Here is a 25,646-nt window from a genome sequence, read left to right as displayed (position 1 = left end):
CTCCATTTCTTTTTTCCTTGCTGCTTGTTGACTGCCTGCTTGATGTACCTCAAGGTCTCACACGCCCCTGTCCCTCCCAGCAATTTGTGGGGCCATTGCCTCTGTGACTTGGACTAGTGTCATCATCACTGCACTTGGGAAATTAATCTCTCTGCACTTGCCCGAGTATCCACTCACTGGTTGCACTTGAACCACCCCTGAACTTGTTGCCACCCTCCGAATACCACACCCCTCTAAACATCTTTGTACTTGCTTCTTCTGATTGCACATTGCAGGTAGGGTGTGATGGTCATCAATATGGATTTCCCATCCCGGCCTGATTTCAAAATGGTCGCAGCTGTCATAGCTAACTATAACACAGCTGTCGTAGCTAACTATAACACAATTCCCAGTCTAGTTGTTCACCCCCAAGCTGCACCGCAAGCCTCTCAGATCACTTCCTGTTTACTTGCACATTGCCAGGCAACACCAGAGGAACGACGCATTGCTACTCTCGTAGGAGCCCACAGATGCTATGTGAGTTTGTTATTTAGGACTTTGTTTTCTTACAATCTTTAACGCCTTACTTGTGCTATCCTTAAAACCTCTTGCCTCTTCCCTGCCTTAAACGTAGGAATCAGCTGGGTCACTTACCATTACAGTGCAGGATTCACTCGCCAGCAGACAGCGTCAGTGTAAACGTAAACCCCGACCACAGAAGGCACGGATAGCGCTTTCTCTGTGGGAACTTTTAGGTAATGTCTCTCGCTGCATTATTCTTTCACTGAGGTTTCTTACCAACTAGAAATATACATTCACCAAGACACTTTTCTCGCAGCTAGGACCCTTGATCAGTATCCTCCTGGCAAAAAACATTATCCTCAAATATTGTCTCGGAAAGGCTTAGAAGCAGACGGTAGGTTAATTCCTGGTTATGTAACTTCCACCATTGATTAGGACCTCAACTCCTCTATAAACTGGTTAACCCTGTCTTTTCTATTTTCCAGTATTCTTCTGCATTCTGTATATTCTAAAGGCCACTACTACTGCGCAGAGTCTGCTGCAGAGTCTTTTGGTTGCGGTTGTGAGAAGACTCTACAGCGTTTGCTCATGTACCTGTGAGGAACTGTGACCTGCTTCTAGTCCTCTTTTTGTTTCAACTGGTGCTTCCTTCAAAACACCCAGAAAGCCGCAGAGCGGCCGCGGAGTCTGCTGCAGAGTCTTTTGGTCTTTAGGCTCTGCAGACTCCGCGCCGCCCGCCAAACCCTGCCTCGGGGCTCGCTGGAAACCCGTGCAGATTGACTGCCTTTTACTGCTGGCCGCAACGCCTTGACTGCCTTCCCGGTTAGACACACTCCCCCCCCCCCCTCAGGGGTGATATCCCCTTCCTCATCCCTCCCCCCTCATCCCTATCCTCCTTTCTACCATTCTCTCCTTTCCTCCGTTTCCTCCCTCTTCTCTCGCGCTCCCGCACATTCCCACCCTCCCATCTGTTTAGTTCAACTCTTCGTTCCCCCTTCCTTCCTTCCACCCCGACATCAGAAGAGACCGCCCCCTTTACCCACCCCATTGTTTGTGCTCCCTGCGGGCCCCTTGGATTCCACTCTCCCCCTCTCTGCACTGCTCCACCTCAGCAATTTTACCTGCTCATCTCCGACGCCCACAGCCTCGCTGTTCTTCAACTTCCGACTGCCTCCTGATCGACTGCAGAGCGGACGGCGGGCCCGCGCTCGCACCGCTCCTCCTCAGCAAACCCCACCTGCTTATCTCTGACGCCCACAGCCTCGTTGTTCTCCAGCATCCGACTGCCTCCTACTCGACTGCAGAGCTGACGGCGGGCCCGCGTTTGCACTGCTCCGGCTTACCGCTCTTGACTGCTTATCCTCGGCGCCTACGGCCTCGCCGCCTTACAGCGTTTGTTTGCCGCTGTGCTGCCCTGCCTCAGCACCTTTGCCTGTCGATCTCCGACGTCCACAGCCTTGCTGTCTTCCCGCGTCTGCCTTCCTGCTGAGCAAATGCCTAGCGGACAGCGAACTCGCACTGCCACCTCACCTCCACGGATCAGGATTCGATTCTTCACCTAGATTGGCAATCATCACCTTCCTAAAAACGTTTTAAGAAAAATAACAACAATAAAAAAATTTGGAATAGAAGGAAAGAATCAATGAAAGACGTCCGCCCCTAAAGAACTCACTGGGCCAGTCTTCTATTGTGCCGACAAAACACCGAACTTCCAACATATACCCCGAAACAAAAGCCATCTTTAACATCATAGCTTCAAATTGAAGAAAGTGGCGATCAGTGCGAAATACAAACAGGAGACCGAAAGGGTTTGCCCCCTTGGATCCTGCACCACTGACCATTCCCAATATAAAAGCGAAACCAGTAGAGGATCCTAAAGCTTCATCTTACCGAGCTGAAACAACGAAAACCAACATCTACACGCCAACACCGGCCAGGAGACCGAAAGGGTTCGTCCCTTGGATCCTGAATACCACAACATCTATACCATACCTTTGTCCAGTAGACCAAAAGGGTTCGCCCCTTGGATCCTGAACGCGACACCATCTAAATCCTACCCTCAACTACTGCTGGGAGACCGAAAGGAATCACATCCTTGGATCCCAACACACTCTGATATTACCATTGCTCAGAGGACCGAAAGGGCTCACCCCCTTGAACCTGAATTCTACATCAATAAAACCCTATCTGCAAAACTTTTGGGAGACCGAAAGGACAATTTCCTTGGATCCCAACTGAATACATAGTGACCCACTGATGATGACGACAACTCGACCCACCAAGCAACATCCCATCCAATGTCCAAAAACAAGACAAACAACCAAACTAGCAACAGCTAGTACTACGGAGCAAGATCTATCACAGCTAACAATGGAACAATCTTTTAACAAAGCAGCAACCCTTAAAGGAAACCTAAAACCTCTGCTACTAAACCCTCAACCCACACAAGAATCTCAGTTCATCACAGAAATTGACTCAGAAAATGACAACTTTATCCAGGAAATTCTCCAACCTCCGCCTGAGACACAAATTACTGTAGACAGCCAACAACTCAACTCAACAGAGCTGCTACCTCTGGAAATCAAAGCACATGTTCACAATCCGTGCTCTGAATTTCAACAAGACACTTCACCCGCTGCACCCTCGTGCACTTCGCGACCCTGATCTGAAAGGCCTGAAAATGATCCTTCTGCCAGCCTTAGCAGAAAAGAGTGACCTACAAATCACAATTCCCTTGGTAACAAGACACATGAACATACACCAAATCCTCCAACCAACAATGAAGAGCATGCAAAAACGGCATCTGTACAAATCCAAGCAAGTGCAACAAATGGCCAAACTCCTGAAACTAGTGTCACATCATACGAAATGAGCATCAAACAAAAAGCAAAAGATATCCCCAATCAGCCTGTTGGTAAAGACACCGCACAACACCATCCAACTGAACTGTGAGAAGACACAAAAACCCAACACTCAGCACCGATAACATCCCAACAGACGAAGAAAGAAAAAGCAAGACTTGCAAGACTCGCGTGGCTTCATACCCACAACTCTATCAAATCCACACTTTCAGTGGACTCTACAATCCCTAAACCAAGAACCAAAGTGGCAAGATTATCAATGGACATTACAGAAATCGAGTCAATAATGACAACCATAGAAAAAAGAAAAGAAATATTTGGAAACATAACAGAACCAAATCAAATTCAACTAACATCGACACTGTGCATCTTGCACGGCACTCAAAACAAACCGGTGAAAAAAGAACTGCAATCTGATCTCGCTGAAGGAAAAACAACTCCTACACGCTTCAACTATGACTCAGATGACTCTTATTACACCCCAGATCCCATAACTAAGAGCTCAAAATCAAGCAATCCCCAACAAAAGAATGTCAGCGCCACGCAAAATCATGATCCTTCTGAAGAAAACATAAACCCGAGGATTCTTACAACAATGCTAGATTTGCAAAATATGCTCATCGCAACACTCTCCCAAGCGATGATCCCTTTCTTGAAATTACACGAAGATATGAAAGACACTATGAAGGATCAAGCAACTCTCCTAGCTTTAATTCACTCGAAACAGATTCACATGGAACACTTTGTTTCGACAGTTGAAACCCGCCTGTCTGTCGAATCAGACGAAACACATCGATGGCAACAAAGACTGGCTGAAATAGCAAGAGATGACCGGCAAGAAAAAACAAAGCTCACAGCAGAATTACTACAGATGCTTAAAGTACATCACCAGCAACAATCGAACATACCAAACGACCAAGGAAACACAAGCCTCCTTCATCCAAACCCAGCACAATATCCAACGGAAACAAGTGTGTTTGGTAAACAACAGGCACCAAATGAACCAGACAAAACTAGCAACATTCAAAAGCCAGAGGCAACCAACTTAAATAAAACAACTAAGAAACCAACAGAAGCCTACCAGATCTTTGCAAAAGAAAAAACAATAAATGATGCAAAACCCACACAGTAGAAAAATATCAAAAAACGACAAACGGGATCGCGAGCATTTCTAAGAACCGTGAATCAGAATACTCAACCTCCACAACCACCAAAGCAAAAAACCACAACCCGTACAATACTACCACCTACCAGTACACAGAGAGATCAAGAGCCCACAATTCAGATACACTCTCAAGTATCGCAACTGATCCCACCGCAATCACCCATTGATGAAGAACTGGTCAACCTATCCATTCATGAAGAACAAGCATTAGAAAACAATCCATACTCCTTTCAACCAATAAACCAGGCGGGCTTCATAATAATTGATGAATACTCTTCAGCTTATAACAGCCAAATATAAATCAAGACAAAACTACAGATCTCTCATTAGAAGAAATAGCAGACATTTCGATGGAAAACGAGACAATAGAAGAAACGAGAGACGAAACCTATGATCAAATCTCATCGGTCTCGCTTATGAGAACACTGCAAGATTCTACTGAGCATAACCAAATCCTCCCAATATTTGTCAATCCACTACTACAGAATGAAATATGTGAAATCCACATTGAAAATGAAATCAAAAGACTGGAATCAATAATCCTAAATAGAACCAATATACTTTGTCTCTTTGACGCAATACCTCACCTGAATAAATTAACAACAAAAGACATTGATCTCATAACCTTCAAAGACGACTCAAATTTAGATAACATTTTTATAGAGATACCTGATCGTGACAATCAAGACCTCATTCTATCAATGCGCGCCCAATTACAAAAACTTGGTTTCACATGTTGGGCTTCAACATATACAAGGCTACCCAATAAACCGAAGAACAAAGAAACCACAAGGAGCGAGAAAAAAACTATTACCAAACAAAATCAGATATGGTAAATCAGTTACCCGAACATAACAGACTTGACAGATGCCTAAGTAACCCGCCACAAACACGTCAGTCACGCAGAAATGATCTACCGAGTAGAAGAAACTACGACTCCGACACCTCTTTCACAGACACTGTATCTATGGAAGACTTAATACGAACACGTCAACCTCTCAGAGCTGAACAAGCGATCAGAAGAACTTATGACTCTGAAACTTCGTTCACAGATACCGCATCTACAAATGACTCTACAATGTCCAATTCATAACAGCTAATTAAGCTCGGGTTCACGTGGTCCCTCTGCTCGTGGAACACTAGAGGGAACCTACACCTTTTTACGAACCCATCTACTGATCTTGATTAATACCAAATCATATGCCTTCAGGAAACCTGGCTCAGTGACCCACCAGCATGCGACGGTTTTATCACATTTCCCAATCCGGCTATTGTGCAAAAACAATGAAGACCTGCATCTGGACTCCTCACCTTAATCAAGACAAACCCCTACAGCACAGTAATGACCTCTGAAAACATAAATCCTTGGACCCAACTCACTATACTGACTTGTACAAAGATTGATCAAAACAGAGAAAGTAAAAATAACTCAATACTTTTAATCCTAAACCTCTATTGGAACCCAGCAGCAATAACAATGGATGCTTTCCTAGATGGAGTGTTCCTGTCAATTGACAAAGCTACAACAAAACATCAAATACTGGAAATAATAATCTGTGGCGACTTGAACATCAAGCTGCACAACAAGAATGGCTGCCTGCTAACCCTCTCAGAACTCTCCCCAAAAGCAAGCAGATGGATTAAAGAAATCACGACACGAAATCTGACTCTCTTGAACCATGCAACTACCTCTACACCCTACACCCCAACATGGACCAGAGAATCATCTCATGCAATTATTGATTATATATTTCTATCTGACAGCCTACAGCAATCAGTCACAAAAGTACAAACGGTACCCACCGACAAAAGCGATCATAATCAACTCACTGTTCACTCTCAACCTTTCACCCAATTAAGTGAACCAGCAATATCACCAGTGCTCGAGCTAAATGGTACAACATCAAGAATAAGCATTCCACAACCAACTCTAGACACTCTACCGAAAAAATTTCAAGATGCCAACTTGACAGACCATGAAAAACTCAACTATGAATGGATCTTACTTCCTTTCCGACAAACCATCAAAAACCGTTTTCACAAAGACCACCGTCACACATACAATCAAGAAATTGCTGAAAGAAAAAAATGTATAAACCGAACAATACGACAGCTAAAGAAAACCTCACCTGCACAGAGTAGGAACCAGATCAAATCCTTGAAACAGAACCATTCCAATTGGATTAAATCCCAAAAAATCGTCATCCAACAAGCAGACGCAGAAAACATACTGAAACTCCATAAGACTCACAATACCAGAGAGCTCTGGAACTTGCTCAATGACAACCACCAAAAACAACATAAACTTACAGCTAACATACCACAAGAAACTTGGATAACCCACTTTGCGAACATCTATGCATCACGAAGAACAGACCCTCAGAACACACTGTCTGTAATAGAACCAACATGGAAAGTACATACCTTGGCATTCCAATAAATCAATCGAAATCAGAAGACCAATGGATAGACAAAATTGATCAAACAGCCCAAACCCTATCAAGACAAGGATGTATACTTCATAGAAAATATGGCAAGTTTTCTTTCAATCCCATCATCGCCTATTACAGACAGAAGTACATACCGATATTAACATACGAAACAGAGGCAATGTTGAATGCCCACACAATTAACTCGACGAAATACAAATCAATATTTTGGCGAAAAATCCTTCGGCTTCCACAAACATACGCAATGCCAAGAATACGCTACGAACTGGCAACCCAGTCAATCGACTCCTTTGTACAATGGAAAAGATTAGACATTTACTACAAAATACTCATAGATGAAAAAACACCAGCTATCCAAATTCTACGAGCAAAAGAAAACACCTTTAATACTACAATACTACAAAAATGGAAATCCTCAATGAGAATTGAAATGGAAAACGAAGATATATCAGAAGAACTCCTCACGCTTTGCCCACAACATGCAAAAATAAAACTCTTGCATAACGACTGGATAAAGACCATTCAAAAAAAGAATACCTACAAACAGAATCTTCAATGCACAAAAGACAATAGAAACATTCATGAACCACCAGCCTATTTGCAAATCTTCCCAGACCAAACCATTCGTACAATGTTTCTAAAAGTACGTTTGAACATTCTTCCCACAAATTCATACTTATCTACAACAAGACAGATTGATGCTGTAAACAACTACTGCCGGTTCTGCAAAGACAAAGAAATAGCTGAAACTATTTTCCACTTGGTCATGGAATGCAAAGAACTCTCCCCTCAACGTAAACAATTTGGAACGTTCTTTCAACTGTCAGCCAAACAAATGACCACCCAAGAAAGGTGGGCCACACTCCTTAGTGGCAATAATAACAAATACACCTACACAATTGCTCTTTTTCTAAGCTCTATACTCGAACTAAACAAAAAAAAAAATAAACAACAATAATTGCATTTTAAAGCACTAAGCTTACATACGAACGAAACCTGGGAAATGATGAAAAAGTTTACAAATAAACTATATCATCTAAAAAAAAAAAAAAAGCCCACTACATACCAAGCAGCCTTCTTTATGTTCACCTTTGGTAAGAGCCCCGAATCCTAGTTTAGGATTCCTTTCTCCTTAGACAGGTCACTAGGATTACCTTTTGTGTATTCTCTTTTCCACATATTGACAGTCCAGCCCTGGACCTGATCCTCTAAGCCTGCCAGAATTCTAAACAGACCAGCCTTCCACGCCTGGTCAGCTCAGGGAGACAACATACCCTAGCAGCTCTTCCAAGGGTTTTATTCCCAGCGAGGGTTTCCCTGGGAGCCCCAGTCAAGCCCCGGCGCCGGTCCTTCTGGTGGTTCTCAGGGGGATTTCTTGTTACGTCGAGAGACGGTACGGAGTTCCTACAGCCACCAGGCAAATTCCTGACACCAGACTTTCCCGTTCCTCAATCCCAGGTAAGTGGTCTTATGCTTCTTCCCTGTGTATACTTGGGACAAATAATTCTTTAATCACAACATAGGGTGTCTGTCTGTTCCACCCTGTCCACGGTCCCTGCATGATGGCATATTGAGGCACTTGGCAAAATATGAAGAATCACTGTCCGACAGATTCACTATTACATCCATTCTTAATAGTATAGTATGCAATTACTGTTCCTGTCCACAATATTATGGATCTCTATGAACAGGTGTTAATTGTGTACTTGTTTCATACATCGTTGAGCTCTTTAAGGCACTTGTATTATGTATTGGCCATTTATCCATCTCCTTTGACATTACATACCATAGCAGTCTGGTGATAATTGTACATGACATATGGGAAGGTTTATGTGACAAACAATTAATTTGATGTCTGATTTGGCATGGTGATAGTGGCATACTCCCTCTTCCATGTGTTTCTTTTGGAAACGCAAAATGAAAGTACAGTCATTATTGCCGACTCCTGGTTTAGGAAGTGTGACTGCGTGGGCTGTAAAATGCCGTCAACTATGGCAGTTGTCCTCTAAAATGGCCAAGTGGCCAAAAAATGCAGTACATTGACCACCTTTTCCAAGGTGCTCAGTGCTTGGGAGCACAGGGTGGGTGATGTAAGGTTATCTTCCCACTCTGTGACTAGGTCTAATATGATATGAGGTGGAAACCTATACCTGGTCATCAGGCATCCCAAAAAGGCTGGTCCTAGGAAGTTAAATACAGGCCCTGGCCATCTTCCTCCTCGTGCGGTGTCCCATGATCACTGCTGCGACAAATGGTATTTTTATTCATCATAGCTGTATACATGCGTTTGTTGATCACGCTGGCTTTTTATGCATTTGTTTTTGTGCATGTTGACATTTACGCCAGCTATCTCGTGGCATAATTGTTTCGGGATTTGCATGTATTTTTCCACATGCCGGCGAGCCCTCTTAAATTCCATGAATACAGGTTTTTAGCGTGCGTTGTGTTGCGAGGATTTTGCTTTGGAACTTCCTTTGTTGCGCCCACATTTTTGTTTGTTGTTCCCCATTCTGCATGTTCCGTCCCCTTTTTAGGTGACTGCGCAGACATGGGCAGGCTTTCACTTTGAGTCTCGCGAAAGGCGTTCGTGGTGTCGCAGTTATGTATTGAACCAGCACGGATTCCTAGCAAGTCCCTGGTAAGCCCCGTGCATTGTGTTCCATAAATCAACAAACTGGCACTTGAGCACGATTTCGTGCACAAGTCCCCTATTTTGCACGCAAATAATTCCATGAATCGAGCCCTTAGTGTTTTGCACTCATGCAGTTTAACTTCAAGGTATCTCGTTTTAGTATGATGTGCAGCCAGAATCTGTATATTGTGAAACTGACTCTGACATCTACTTTTATCAAGACCAGCTAGAGAATAACCCCAAAGCTTTTTTTTCATGAACTTCAGAGTGATATATTCTTTGTAGCATCTTGCTCTGTCTTTGAACATTAGCATGTTTTTGTAAAAAGTGCAAAAATCTCTTTAACACTTTACAAGAAAACTTATTGATATTGCATAACACATTGCACGCCTATACATCACAATCCTTCTTTGATTTTATTTTTGACTGAACTAAACTTTCTATTTCTGTATTATTACAGCGTACAATTTCTTCTTTTTTTAGAAATCACACCATTGCGACTTCATAGCTACATCAACTCTCATCAATAGCTAGGGGAACATTCTTGGCCTGAATGTAACTATCATCATTAAAACATATTTTGTCACGTGTAAGTACATCAACTATTTCTATATTTGTATAGAATGGTGTAGTCACCTTAAGTAAGTTCTTAAGTTTAATCAATTTGAAAATTAACTATTTTCTTTTCAAATCAAAATCTCTTAATTATTACTTCTACTTTTTTCTTTTGCAAAAAACGCTTTACCACATATCGATATTTTTATTTCACAATTCTCCAAAGATTTGTAAAAACTCAAGAGTGATACATTTTCCAATATATATATCTTTATTCCTCTGTTTCAAATTGATAGCACATTCGCTACCTTTTCATCAAGAAATCTTTATTTTTTTACTAACTAGTAATACATTTGATAAATTTTTTTTTATTTCAAGAAAAAACATTCCCGGTTCCATGATTATATTCTGTTGGCGCATCTCCTATTTGAAATTCCACATTATCAAAAGTATTATCGATAATGGGTATTGTATTATGATTTGTATCTACGGATTTAACAACACTACTTTCTGAAATCTTACAATGTAGAAATCTACTTCCCTGCGGACGATCCTTTCTTATGGCTCGTTGGTGTTGCTTTCTTGATGGCATTTTACAAAAAAGCTCTATAAAAAAATGTGGATCGTGAGGTCAAACATTGTGTTTCTTTATATTTTCAATATATAATATAACTTCCATGCCCAGGCTGACAGGGAGAGACAGAGTTCAACGGGCTGCCAGTACAGGCTTTGTAGGGCCAAGCGAAACAAGGTCCTCAGTTAGCCCAGACACAATAGTTATTCACAACTCAGAATCTGCCTGAGATGCAAATAGTTTTCTTCTTTTGTATTCCTAACAGGCAATGTCCTATCCACCTTCCTGCCTTTTACCTGCAAACTAATCACTACTACTGCTACTCAACAAAACATATCAACATGCATATCCACCCTTCACTACACATCCTCCATCTCACTAGATTTTGAATGGACAAATATGCCAGCCAGCCCTATAAAGCTATCTTACCAAACCTAATCATTAATACTGTTATCCCCATACCACTATACATTTCTTAAATAATACCTCAGATACCCTACACATAACTTCAGAGTACAATTCCCAAACAACTTCTAAAGAAAATAACTGTTCACTATAAACAACATGACAACAATTACAAACATTTCTTCATTCACATTCATAAAGGTGTTGCAATATACTATGTAACACACCTTTCCTTTCAAATAACCAACAAACTATTCATTCATCTCTGGTATGTCCTTAATACATAAGCAACTCAATAAGGCAACATAGCTCCAACATAACACACTGCCACTTAGTTCCTCCACTCAGCTCCAGTTTGCACACCTTAAAAACATCTACTTAACAACTGTAGGCGAACTCCAGGAACACACCATAAGTATACTACTGGTCACATAACTCGTCTTTTCCACACCCTTGCTTCTCCCAACACCCACTTAATTAGTCTTCCTTAGCCACCCTCATCAGAAAACATGCAAAATGAAGCACCTCACTTGTTTCTACATATTTAAGCATCATAAGCCAATGGCCTGACCCACTATCCAGCTTTCACCTACGAACAACATTCAGACTACTGCTAGTCACATAACTGTGCCCTGTGACAACCATCCTCCTCCTAACACCCATTTAATCAGTTCTTCTTAGTCATCCTCATCAAATAACATGTACAGTGAAGCACCTCACTTGTTTCCACCTAGTCAACCATAATAGGTACAACAGCCTGACTCACTATCCTACATTTCACCTACAAACTAATCAGTACTACTGAACACAAGTTATCAGTAGTATGTCCTTCCTTCACTGCCCATCCCCACTTCGCAAGGGTATGCATATAAAAGGGCCATGGAGAGCCTGAGAAAGATATCTTAGCAACAATAATACTGTTTCCCTGATCCCACTATGCACCCCATTCATTTTACATCTCCCTATGTCAGTGTATTGTATAACAGCATATTGCATTATATATCATGAAACCAAACTAGATTCTGGCCCTTCTAAAGCACTCCAAGCAAATAGTACATTTTTGAATGATAGGCCTAAATGAAAAGTGATCTAATCTTTTACACGATAGTACCCTTTTTTACATAACATAGCAATTCATAATACAGCATACACATATTAAAAGAAACATATGCACACACCATATCATTTCCAACTTCATACAAAGGTTCAGACACATTTTATATTTTACTGCACAAAGGGTGAACTACAAATTTCCAAAGCCTAGCCACTTAGCCACTATGAACTCACAATCTTCACTTAACTTAATAATTTCTCAGAAACTATTTACCTGGAGTATTTTCCCTATAACACCAACATACTTTCATAATACCTCGGATACTATACACACAACTTCAGAGTACCATTCCCAAACAACTTTTAAATAGACGAATCGCTCACTGTAAACAACATGACAAAAATGACCATATTCTCTTCATTAGGGTGAGTGGGAGAGAGTGCACAGCTTGTTAAAGCTCTTTCTGTTCAGTTTTGTTGCTTCGTTTTCACTTAAATTTGTTGTTCATTAGTAGGGTGCAGCCCAATATATAAAGTCACCATGCTAAGCTCTAAAATATGGCTGAAAGGAAAGAAAATACCTAGGCTCATTAGCCTTCCATGTGGGCCGCACACCCATGATTCCCACTAAGGGTTGATAATGTCTTGATTTGATATTTACAATCAATGTACACAAACTTTGAAATATTTCAAATCAATTTATTTTCTCATTAATCTTTTGTTGCTTTAAGATAATTGGTTATTCTTTAAGATAATTGGTTATTCTTTACCAATTAGGCTTTCGCTAAATCTATAGCAAACGATGACAATCTGGCCAATCCATTTTGTAATTTATCCTTCATCAGAGCCAAGTCTTAATACAATGCTTTTCTATTACTGTATACCATTGACACAATTGCCATAACATTTTGCAAATCAAAACAGGGTACCCACATGTGAGAACAAACAAGTAACATGAAAGAGAGAACATATTTGGCACGATCAATATCAGTTACAACAAAAAGCTTCAACATTCTTAAGTTTCTTTCCTTTTTTACACATGCACTATGTGTCCTTCCTTTAAGCAACATAGCAGTGGTATTACATTATTTAGTTCTAATGATTAGCTTCAAAACATTGGCTATTGGTCTTGAGTATGCTGTGTTTGCATAGAATGCTGTTTCAGCATACTATCAACATGCTATGGTGCCAGTGTCTGATGTCTACACTCCATGTGCTTTTTGCCGTTAGCTAAGGAGTGTGCTCAGTGTGAATAAATCGCGTGTCATATGTGGTAATCATACTTTTAGTTTGTGCCATTAATCATACACTAATGTGTTAGCTTGTTTATCAATCCCTTTCACCTTGTCAGTTTTACTGACCTGACAGCAGGGTCTTCCCTGCTCGAGAGCTGCACATGTTGCAGCCTCAGCCCGCGTGTCTGCAGTCCTAAAAGTGGATGTAAGTGATCTAGTTATTCCGAGGACTGATGTAACCAAATAAATGACATGTTATTTTCCTTTTTGGATTGTCACAAGTATTCACTGTAGGTGATTCACTATTTACCCATAACCCTCTTAGTAGTTCTGAGATCTCTTTAGTAAAATGTTTTTTCTCTTTGGATCCCCCTCATTTGGGCTCCAATCCCTTTTCCACAATGTTAGCAGGACATTCTTACTCATGGTCCACCCCGGATCCTCCTCAGCCAGGCTCAGATCCCTTTTAACACAATTAGCATCCGTCAGACGGGCTTGGACCAATTTCAATCATGTATCGAAGATTTTGTATGTGCACAGGGTTTGGCTTAACCTGACGCAGGAACAGTTCAATTTTACAATTCCTTATTATAACTTTTTTGGTTAGATACCTAACAGAGACTTTCAAATGAACACCCATGTTGTCCTGGACCACTCTGTTTATGGTATTGAATCTTAGCTTCAAAGTTCAGTCACTAATTTGCTGCTTTGTTTATATTCACATTGCTTGCCACATACCCTTCACACAGTGTTCTCTTCAATTTTCTTTATACAATGTTGCTGCTTGCATCCTTGGTTTCCACACATAGCGGGCTGGTATCAGACCCCCCAACCCACTGGCTGTGCTGACTTCACTGGTGTTGCTTTATTGTAAGAGCCACAGACAATACCACGGTGGAAAACATTTCTCTCTGCCTTGATTATCAGCACAGGAGAGCCATGGGTACCTCCGTCACACAATGTAGAATTCTTCAGCTTTGATTCCCGGTCTTACATTTCCTATTCTCGAAGGCTCGTGAAAGTTACAGTCTTTTGGTGAAAAAGGTCAAGGGTGCTTCCTTCCTTGCAATCCTCTTCGGTCTCACCGTCTTTCACCTTGTATTAAACTGCTATCTTGGAACTGCTGCCACTTTGTGTGCTTTGCCTCGCTCACAGTGTGTTTTCGTGCTCTAACTTTCATCCATGTGGGGAAGTGTAATGGAAGTCAGGTGTGTGTAATGATCAGTAATTGTTTGACCCTGCCTGTCCATTGTATTGGGAAATGTCAGTTATATGGCTTGGGTGTTAGTCCATTTTCTCTCAGCTGTCCATGAGAAAGTGTGTGTGTCAGTAAAAGGGGGGCAGTTGAGTCCCTAAGTATCCTACCTGGTAGGATGCGGTAAAGGTGTAACAGGGAAGGGGCTATCGCATCTCGCCATCTTCCACTCCCTGAGCACCCTCTACCAGGTGATCCTCCCACACTGGTTCACCCCCAGCAACTGGATCCAAAAGCAATGGCCATGTCCTGGCCACCTGAATGACAGATCCTCGGGGACTAGTGGGTGAGACACCTTCAGGTTTCTCACAACCTCCAACCTCCAATAGTGATGGCTACTCGTAACATTTTTACAGATTCAAAAAGACATATTGACAAGGTGTATCAATTGAAACAATATAAAGGTACACTTGAGGGCATAGAATCAAAAACACATGTGAAATTGTGTAGTGTGAAATCAATGCAACAACATGATCAATGCACAGGAATTGTAATTGATATACCCGCAGCTAATGTGCTAGTCATACCACTGCTATAATTCGCTTGACAGGGCACAACCTTTTATTGGCTGCTGTCCCAACCATGGCTATTAAAAAAAAGGCATCATAGGTATTTTCCTTTTCCAATATACTTAACATGTTCTCTTGGTGGCTCGTAAAAGAACTTTTGTGTTCTTTTATCAATATATAACCAAACAATACATTTTCATTCAGAGAAACATTCTTCACCTCTTTTAAAAAATAAATAATCTTGAAACATTTCTCTATGCTCTTTCTTTAGATAATTAATTAATTGTCTTTTCCCAAACACTCGATCTAAAATACTATACTAGAACCAAAAAAATGGTGTATGCCAATGTTTTCAGTACACATCACCCATGCCTTCAACATCACTATGAACCCCATTCTCAAAATTCTCACTCTCCACAGTCTCCTGAATAATGACAAATCATGTTCTTCTAAAATTGACTGCATGTTTCAAATATCCAACCAAACAATAAATATACCCCAAAAATACCACAATATCCTACAACTACACCTCACTCTCAAGCAATAACAATGTACTATATAAGAAACCGGAAATACAATAATATAATATAATATGCTGTGTTAATGGCATATATAATCATCACTCCAAAAATACATTCTCTGATAGGTTCAACAATTCAACAGCATCTGAGGTACTTGACATCATATTGGCAGCCACCCACCACACAATGGGCCTCATTAGGACCCTGGCGCTAAGTGTTTAACATCGCCGTAAAAGGCTGCGGTGCCGTTAAACACTTAGCGCCTTACTACGAGGTCCCTTTGCGGGACCCGACCTGAACGACTGGTCTAGACCAGCCGTTAAAGTAGGACCCGCAAAGGGACCTTGGTGCCGCAATTTGCAGTACCGAACTTCGCGCCTTCGCCATTCCCATAGAGCCCTACGCGGAGTAAATGAGAATGGGGAAGGGCCATGGTTCAATGGGGAATTACCTCCCCGCCAACCTTGGAATGGGGTGGTAATTCCCCATTGAACCATGGCGGACCCGTTACAACACCGGCTCCAACCATGGTGCTAATAGTGCCATGGTTTAGCACCGGTGTTGTAATGAGGGCCAATGAACAACAAATCAGAAAGTACATACAAACATTCCACCTTCTCTCCTCATGTGCTCTTCCTCCATTGCTAATTTTAATATCTGAAGTGATAAGCAGTATTTCTTTCTATCACAGTCTTTCTTTCTACCACACTGAAATGGAAAACTACATGCTATGGCTGGAGGATAATTATTCTAAAGAGGAAGAAATTAAAAAAGAAGACAGCGAAGAAAATGAACCAGAAGAAAATGCACCACATTCAGGATGTTGTAAGTCCATTCTTTACATTTATTTAAAATGAGACTAAAAATAACATTTTAAGGATCAAATATCAGTCGCCAAACAGATGTAGTTTATCTGCCTACTATTAAATGTTAATAAAACCAACACAAATATTTATAAAGTGTATTATATCTATATTTTTTTAGAAAATATTTCAAATATTTTAAAACAGATGAAGAAATCATTCAAGTATCAAGACTAATTAGGAAGGACAAACAATACCCACAAAAATAATTATGGATTCATTAACAGAATTAAAACTAATATTCATTAATATTGAAAAAGAAGTACAATCAATGAAAAAGGACATTGGACATTTATTACAAATCATGGACAGCAAAAATCCAGATAATTGGGCTAAAGAAGTTGATATATCATGTGTTCCAACTAAAAAGAAAAAGAAAACTCACATCTACATCCCCACCTAAATACACTTGTCTTGAACAAAATTTGTTTGTATAATTATATACTTTTTTCAAATATGTACACTTATATGAATTATTAACGTATACACAGTATTTCAAATATTACAATAACGGTTTTCAAACACTACACTCAATACATCTTAAATACTTTTACCACATTTCATTTTTTTTTTGCCAAAAATGTTGTATATCCATGGCTAAAAAAAAATCCAATGACACCCCATGCTTTGTAGTCTCGGCTACAGGATTGTGTGTGTTTCTTTTCATAAACCGAGTGTAAAATATGAATAACAAAATGGACAGTAGAAAGAGTACATGAAAAGAGGGTACTTTTTGCACATTACAGCTATGACAGCAGTTAAAACATATTGAACCTGCAGCTAGGATGCTCCGGTTACGAGCAACTCCAAAACCCAACGGCACATTGGACAAGACCAAAGGCGCGGTTATTGATCTATGTTTAAAAAAAATAATAGCCTTCTGTCTGAAAAAAAAAGAAAACATAATCAGCTCAAGAACACACACACACTTTAAAAAACACAGTTTAATACACATGTTTTATTGACCCTCATATTTTGTATACAGTGCATCACGTGCACTTTATAAAATGCAACATTTGTGCATACAACACTGTTGTTCTCTTTGCACTTACTAATCATTAGGTCATTGAGAAAAAAATCCATCTTAGATTTTTTTTTTTTTAAAACACAACAATATAAAAACGTATAAGAAAATACCAATGCAAGAAACTAACAGGGATATATATATAAACTGGGTGAGAATAAACAAAGGTCATTAAACTGGGAGTTTGCAGGAAGGAGGATGGGGAAGGTTAAGTAAACTTGGAGAATAAGAGAGAACATGGTGGGATAATACAACTTAGAGAACAAGGGATATAAAACAATCACACAGATAGAAACACCAGTACTGAAAAAAAAAGAAATAACATCACTACAGATAGTTCACAATATAGAGGCATTGGGCCTCATTCTAAGACTGCCGGTCCGGAAATAACAGTGCTGGTAAGCTTGCCAACACCGTTGTTTCTGGAGCAGCAAACTACAGGTTTGCCTGCCGGAGCTGCTGGTCTGAACCTACCAGGCAAAGCGGTCACGCCAGGCAAAGCCATCACAGAAGCACCCGCACTGTTAACAGCGGTGCCGGTGCTTCTATGTCCCCTTTCCCATAGAGTCCTCTAGGACCCTATGCGAATAGGGATTAATGTAATTGCTGGAACCTGACTTCCTGGTCATCAGACTTGGAATAGCCCGGTGGCACCGGGAATTTAGGCGGTGGTCATTTTTTACGGGTCTGGCGGCAACATCCAGACGTGGACCCCTTGCTCACTATTCTTAGAGAGGCTCAGCTCCACACTACCGATGAGGTCCAACCAGACCGAAACACATGTCTAGGGTTGCTATTGGTACTCTTGTTCACAGAATTGCCTAGCATATTGGTGCTGGACTGCCCCAGGGGGTATGCAGTGATAAAATCGCAGCAGAAATGTCACCTATAAAAAGAAAATTGCGGAAAAAATGATGTGGTTTGATCCGGTAACGGTGAACCCCGTTATACCATTTAAGGGGAGTGGGGGTTGCGGCGGTGTCCCCCGCTCCCCTTAAATGGTATAATGGTCCGTAAGTTGCGGGGGTGTCCCCCGCATCCTATACATTGATTGTGGCAGCATTTTTGCCGCAATATTTTGTAACCACAGCAATTTTTGCTGCGATTTTAACACATGGAATCCCCCAGGGCAGGACAAAGACTGATATGTTTAGGATATTTCTCCTCTGTGAAATAGAGTGAGCTAAACACTCTGGGTAAGGCTCTCAAAACCGGGACTAATGTCTGGCAGAGAGACACCCAGGACCTCCCTTGTTATTTGCATATTTTAAATAACTTTGGGTCTCACCCTCACTTACTAATCCAGATGTGGACCCCTTGCTCACTATTCTTAGAGAGGCAAAGCTCCACCCTAGTGATGAGGTCCAACCACACCGAAACACTTTTCTGGAGTTGCTGTTAGTACTCTTGTTCAGGGGAGAATTGCCTAGCATTTTGGTGCTGGACTCCCCGTGGGCAGGACAAAGACTGATGTGTTTTGGATATTTCTCCTCTGTGAAAGATAGTGAGCTGAAGACTCTGGGTAAGGCTCTCGCAACCAGGACTAATGTCTGGCAGAGAGACTCCCAGGACCACCCTTGTTATTTGCATAGTTTAAGTAATTTTGGGTCTCACCCTAAGTTGCTAGGGGAATCCAGACATGGACCCCTTGCTCACTATTCTTAGAGAGGCACAGCTCCACCCTACTGATGAGGTCCAACCAGACCGAAACACAAGTATGGGGTTGCTGTTGGCATTCTTGTACGGAGGAGAATTGCCTAGCATTTTGGTGCTGGACTTCCCCAGGGCAGGACAAAAACTGATATGTTTAGGATATTTTTCCTCTGTGAAAGATAGTGAGCTAAAGACTTTAGGTAAGGCTCTTGCAACCAGGACTAATGTCTGGCAGAGAGACTCCCAGGACCCTCCTTGTTATTTGCGCACTCCTACCACCTCCACAGTGAGAGTTGCGGAATCAAAGGATAAAAATGGAGAAAATGTTGCTTTATACTTTCCAAAATGAATACCAAAAAAAGAGGACTATGTTCTAATAAAACCACTAGAAATGGATGAAACATTTTCCCAACAACCTATCACAGACAGCTACACAAATAGAAAAGTACCATAACCAATAACAAACAATGAAACTCACAGAAATCTATTTTTTCCACACCCTGCATTTTTCATTGCCGCAGCTATTAGACCGGACTGCAGATCACCCTTTGTATCCGCAGCTACACTTACATTTTTTGGAAACCCAAAATCAAACTAAGCCAGCCTTCAAAACTCCAAATGAAATAAGAACACGTAACCAGATCAAATAACATACACAAATAAAATGTGGTAATGTATCTTCAACATAACTACATGATTATTGCACAGAAAATGTATGTTTAAAGGCGTGGCTACAAATATAACCACATCCACAGGTAAAACCAATTAAATCCTGAAAAGTATAGGCACGTGTTATTTATATATGCGATTATACAACAGCCCTTCATGGCTGTTACTGATAGCCATGGCTATTTGCAAAAACTACAGATTAAAAATTATATTTGCACTCAACCAAACTCCAAACAAGTGTCTCCAACATGCCTACCAGCACCCTCCACTTCTCATGGTCCTCCTGCACTGCCCTAGTCTCTTACAATCCCCCAAAACACTCAATGCATCTAAGATGCTACCGCAACCAAACTTTTGGATAGCCGCAGCTACCACACATCCTCAAACACACAATGTGTCATCTGTCCTCATATAGCCGTGGTTGCACAGGGTGTGGCGTCTAGCTATGGATATCAATGCCATGCGCTGGATGGCTGTTAGATAGCCACAACTAATTACAACAGCACCATCAACAAATTAGAAACTACAAAACACACACATCATACAGACCCAGCTCCTACAAACTACTAGACATTCAAACTAGGAATAATTTTTCTGGAAGAAGAGAAAGACTGCAGATATCCTGGCAGGATTGAAAACGGTGTGGCTGATTGGAGACAGTTGGCTGTTTTGGTTACTGTCCTTTTGTGAGAAACAAAATATTAACATTGACCTAGGTTCCAGAGATGTTCCGATTAAAGGGTTTGGATTGCGGCAAATGCGTTGCTTCCAACATTTCACAAAATTGTTCAGTCTGAAAAGTACAGGGCACGCAGACATCATACTAATTAATTGTGGAGGCAATGATTTGCGAAATGTAAGAGGTGTGTCCCTTATTATAAAGATCAAACAAGACATAGCAAAACTAATGGGACTATTTCCTCACACAAGCTTCATATTTTCCAATCCGATTCAGAGGCAAAAATGGAGATGGACCGCCAGATTTAATGGTAAAATTGAGAAATCCCAGAGAAATGTTAGTAAAGCAGTTTCAGCATTCATGAGAGAGCACAACCAATTATAGATTTCGAACCACAACATACAGTTCTACATGACCAATTTCTATAGACCCGTACACCGAACTGAAGGAAATGCGGTGTTCCTCCAAACATCAAAATAGCAGTTCAGATGTGCTAAAGTACTACCCTCAGTGTACCCCAAAAAGTCCTTTTTAAGGACTACTTATGACATACAAATATACAAATATTATTATTCTTGAGTGCATGGCCATATTATGCTTTGGTGGTCATTGCCAATGGTTAGATTCTTGGGTGCATGGCAGCAGCACCCACGAATCTGCCCATTGACCATAACCACCACATCATAATACGGCCATGCACCCAAGAATCTGGCTACTGGCCACAACCATTATATTACTATGTGTATATAATGATAATGATGTGTTATTTATATAGCGCCTTAATCCAAAGTGCTGTACAGAGCACATATTTACATACAATATCACCCAACCGAAATTGGTACTCATTTATCGACCATGGAAGGATGAAAGGCTGAGTTGGCCTTGCCAGGATTCCAACCTGTGACCTGCCGATCACGCTCAGATTGCAGCAGCGAGCACTCAATCCGCTGAGCTATCTTACCGGCTTATATGAATTGAATCTGGCCACTGGATACAACCATTATAATAATAGGTGTACATTAGTTACAGATAGTGTATGGGCAGTATACAGTATTTGTAACATGGTGACATAATACAATTGAAATGCAAATAGTACTTATGATTTATGTACCATTGGGAGTACAGGTTGAGTTTGTTGTACATGGTAATCAAAGAGAAATATTTGCTTATTTCTCTGTGAAAAAACACAGTATAACATGTTAGGCAGGGTAGTGTACAATGTCTCATTGCATACAATCTCACATAGTCATGTACTTTTTAGACCCTCATAATTGGTACATTCCAAATACTATGTTTGAAACAACATGTGTGTGTGTTCTGCACAGTTGCTGTTTCTGTTTGCATAATCATTGGGTCATTGGGAAAAAACATAGAGGATTAGAAAAACGACTACATTTATGTGACTTTAAGTTTCACAGTATGTTTGTTTGAAGTGTGCAGTACTTAAGGGAACATTTAATGTGCAGAAATAAGTGTATTTGTTGTTACAAGCAGTGTTGCACAAGGAAGATTTGTAATGGTGTATTTCCAATAAAGTGTAATGAAGGATATTTTTGAAGTGGTTAGATACCACTTGGTGTATTCTACCTGAGTTATCTGTTTTCTTTATTTTCTGTTCTATACTTCCTTTCTCTCATGCTTTGCTATTGGATTTGTTTTTTCTTAACTTTTTCTAATACTCTTTTCAAATAGTCCTCTTTCACACTTGTGGTGTTTTCATTATACTCTCTGTGGCCAGGACATGGCCGAGAATGCCACACTGAGTTTCAGTGAGGAACAAATATTGAATATAATCGGAGGTCGTTCTTTGACCAAGGTGATAATTCTGTTCCTATATTAATACAAAGCAATTCTGAGGAACTGTTAAAATCAAAGATGAAGGGATTTAGAACTGAATTACATGGGCACTTTTTGAGAGAGTACCTGAGAGCAAGCATTATACCAGCAGGACTGGTTATACGCAATGAGCCAGGCCTATTCTTGGAGGATGAGGAATATAAAACTGGTTTTAGTAAAATTGCCACAAAATGTAGTAGAGACCTTATGGCCCTAACGATCTCAACAGCTCAGAGACTAGCAGTAAAAGTACAAAAAGAAATTGAGTCAGATGAACTGAAATTTAAATCCAATCCTCTAATTGTTAACTCGGAGGATAAATTAAGAGAAATTGAAAAACTCTTTGAAGAATTTAAAACATCTACACTATCAAAAAAAACTAAAAAACTCAATAAAGATATCCAAGAATTTAGATTGGAAAGAATATATCCATATTTGAGTGCAGAATATCTACAACAAAAGAACCAGGAAAGAACGCTACAGATAGGACGAAATAGGAGAGGCCCTAGAAGGTGGGTCACATTCTCTGACACTAGCAGTGACTCTGCAGGGGAAGACCAATATCAATCGGGAGCCCAACAACACTTTAGACCTAGGGGCCAAAGACCTTTTTTAGGGAGAGGCCCCTATCAAGGCTACCAAGGGGACCCCTACAATCAGCCATGGGACACACAGGGAGGTCGGAGATGGCAACGATCACGCAGGAGAGGCCACAACCAATAATAGCCCCTGGCAATTATCCGGCCACCAATTCGGAAGATCAAACTATTCCAGTTTTTAACTTATCAGATGTAATACTATCTGACGAACAAACCTTGCTTCTTACTAAAGGCCTTTCCTTCGTCCCCACTCACAGGACGGATTGGTACTCTATGGAAATTGAAATGAAACAATTCTTCAGAAAAATTAGATTAAATAACTTCTTCCGTGAACAGGGGGAAAGTGAAACTATAACAGACACAGGACTGAGGGTGCCATCTACCTTTACTCCGTCAGACAATCAGGTGGCTGAGGAAATTGTCTTATTTGAGAAATGTGTCCTAAATGACCTGAAAAGACTTCAGAGTACAAATCATCAGGTCAGAAATAACCTTTCGAATAAAGAGCAGAAAGCTCTAGAAGAATTAACATCTAATCCCAATCTGATTATTAAACCTGCAGACAAGGGGGGAGGGATTGTCCTTTTCTCCTGGGCACATTATAATCGCATGACGCTGGACCTCTTGGAAGATACCCAAAGCTATGGGCCACTGAGGAAGGACCCCTCACCAGACATCGAAAAAGAGATTAGGGATGCTACTCAATATGCAGTAGATCGATCATGGATAACTAGGGAAGAATTTGAATATTTGAATCATTCAGAGAAAAGGACTCCCTCTTTTTACAGTCTACCTAAGATACATAAAGATCAAATACAGCCACCAGGTAGGCCGATTGTGTCTGGCTGTGGCTCCATTTTGGAACCCTTGTGCAAGTTCATAGATGTATTCTTGCAACCAATCAGTAAACAGACAGACACATATCTAAAAGACACTACAGCAACTATAAAAATTTTTGAGGGAGAGCCATTCGACATAGATCAGGACTTTTTAGTCACGATGGACATCACTGCCCTCTACACAAATATCCCACAGGAGGAGGCAATAGAGATAGTTCATCTCTTTCTTATACATCAGGCAACCCAACACAGGGTCCCAGCGGCTTTCATAGTCGAACTAATGACCATTGCATTACAAAGAAATTTTTTTGTCTACTCAGGACAATTCTATTTACAAAAACGAGGCACTGCCATGGGGGCGGCCTTTGCCCCTAGCCTCGCGATTCTATTCATGGCCGCTTTTGAGATGAAACATGTTCTCTCCGAAAGTAACATCTATAATCCATACATTAGAAAGTGGTATAGATATATAGATGATGTTATTTTCATTTGGAGAGGAAATATCGAGTCTCTACAGGAATTTTTTGCCTATTTCAATTGCCAACATAACACTATCAAATTCACGATGCAGTATTCCAAATTGACTATCAATTTTTTGGATTTATGCATCAATGTGAAAGTTGGACATTTGGCCTGTAGTTTATACAAAAAGACCACAGATAGAAACACTTTTCTACACTTTAAGAGTTTCCATCCCAGATCTCTCAAAGAGAACCTGCCTTTCAGTAAATTTCTTAGACTCCGAAGAAATTGTACTGAGATTACTGACTACTATTCACATGCTAATAAATTGGCCGGTGAGTTAAAGGAACGAGAATACCCTAAAAAAATTGGTAACTCATGCATTAAAAAGAGCAAGATTTACACCTCGTGAAAATTTATTGGAATCAAACCCGAAAATACAAAATAAAGACCGTATAACATGCGTTACAACATACAGCACACAATCGTTTGCCATTAAGAAAACCCTTTTGAAGTATTGGCCAATTGTCAGCAACTGTCTTCAAGATAAAGGCAAGCCTCTGTTTGCGTTTAAAAGATCGAGAAACCTGAGAGATAAATTGGTGCACTCCACTAGCCATGGCAAACCCAACATAAGTCATAGAATTCTTAGACCCCTGGTGGGTCATTTCCCGTGTGGAAATTGCCGGGCATGCAAATACACCAAGAAAACACCCCATTTTAAAATTGGGGAGAGAATATGGGACATACGCTTCTTGTCCAACTGCAAAACAACGAATGCAATTTATTGCATCCAATGTCCATGTGGACTGAGATATGTGGGCCAAACCACAAGACCAGTTCACATTAGGATCAATGAACATCGATCCAGGATTAAGTGCAAAAATCATCAAGCACCTATGGTGTCACACTATGTGGCTTTTGCCCATAGTGCTGAGGACTTACACTGGTGGATTCTGGATACTGTCAAAAACAGTTCCAATCCAAAGAGAGCACTGAATGATAAGGAATCTAGATGGATCCATCGTTTACAAACTTTGGATAAACGGAGGGGACTGAATGAGGAAACTCCGCCATGTCAATTTCTACACTGACTTTGGGGACCCCTTTGGGCTCAATTTGGCTTTTTGTTGTAGACCATTTTGGAGAATAGTTTCACTTTCTTCTCCCTTCCTCCTGTGTCTTTAGCCACCCATACCCTGGGTTTCTGTCATTCAGACAGACTTTGGCTGTCCACCTGTCCTCATGTGGCCCCAGCAGTTCCCTTTTCCACCCTTTGTTCACAGATGGATTAATAACTGGAGTT

This window comes from Ambystoma mexicanum, chromosome 9 (genome assembly GCF_040938575.1).
Source record: "Ambystoma mexicanum isolate Mex_15411 chromosome 9, UKY_AmexF1_1, whole genome shotgun sequence".
Lineage (NCBI taxonomy): Eukaryota > Metazoa > Chordata > Amphibia > Caudata > Ambystomatidae > Ambystoma > Ambystoma mexicanum.
This window is presented reverse-complemented; position numbering follows the sequence as displayed.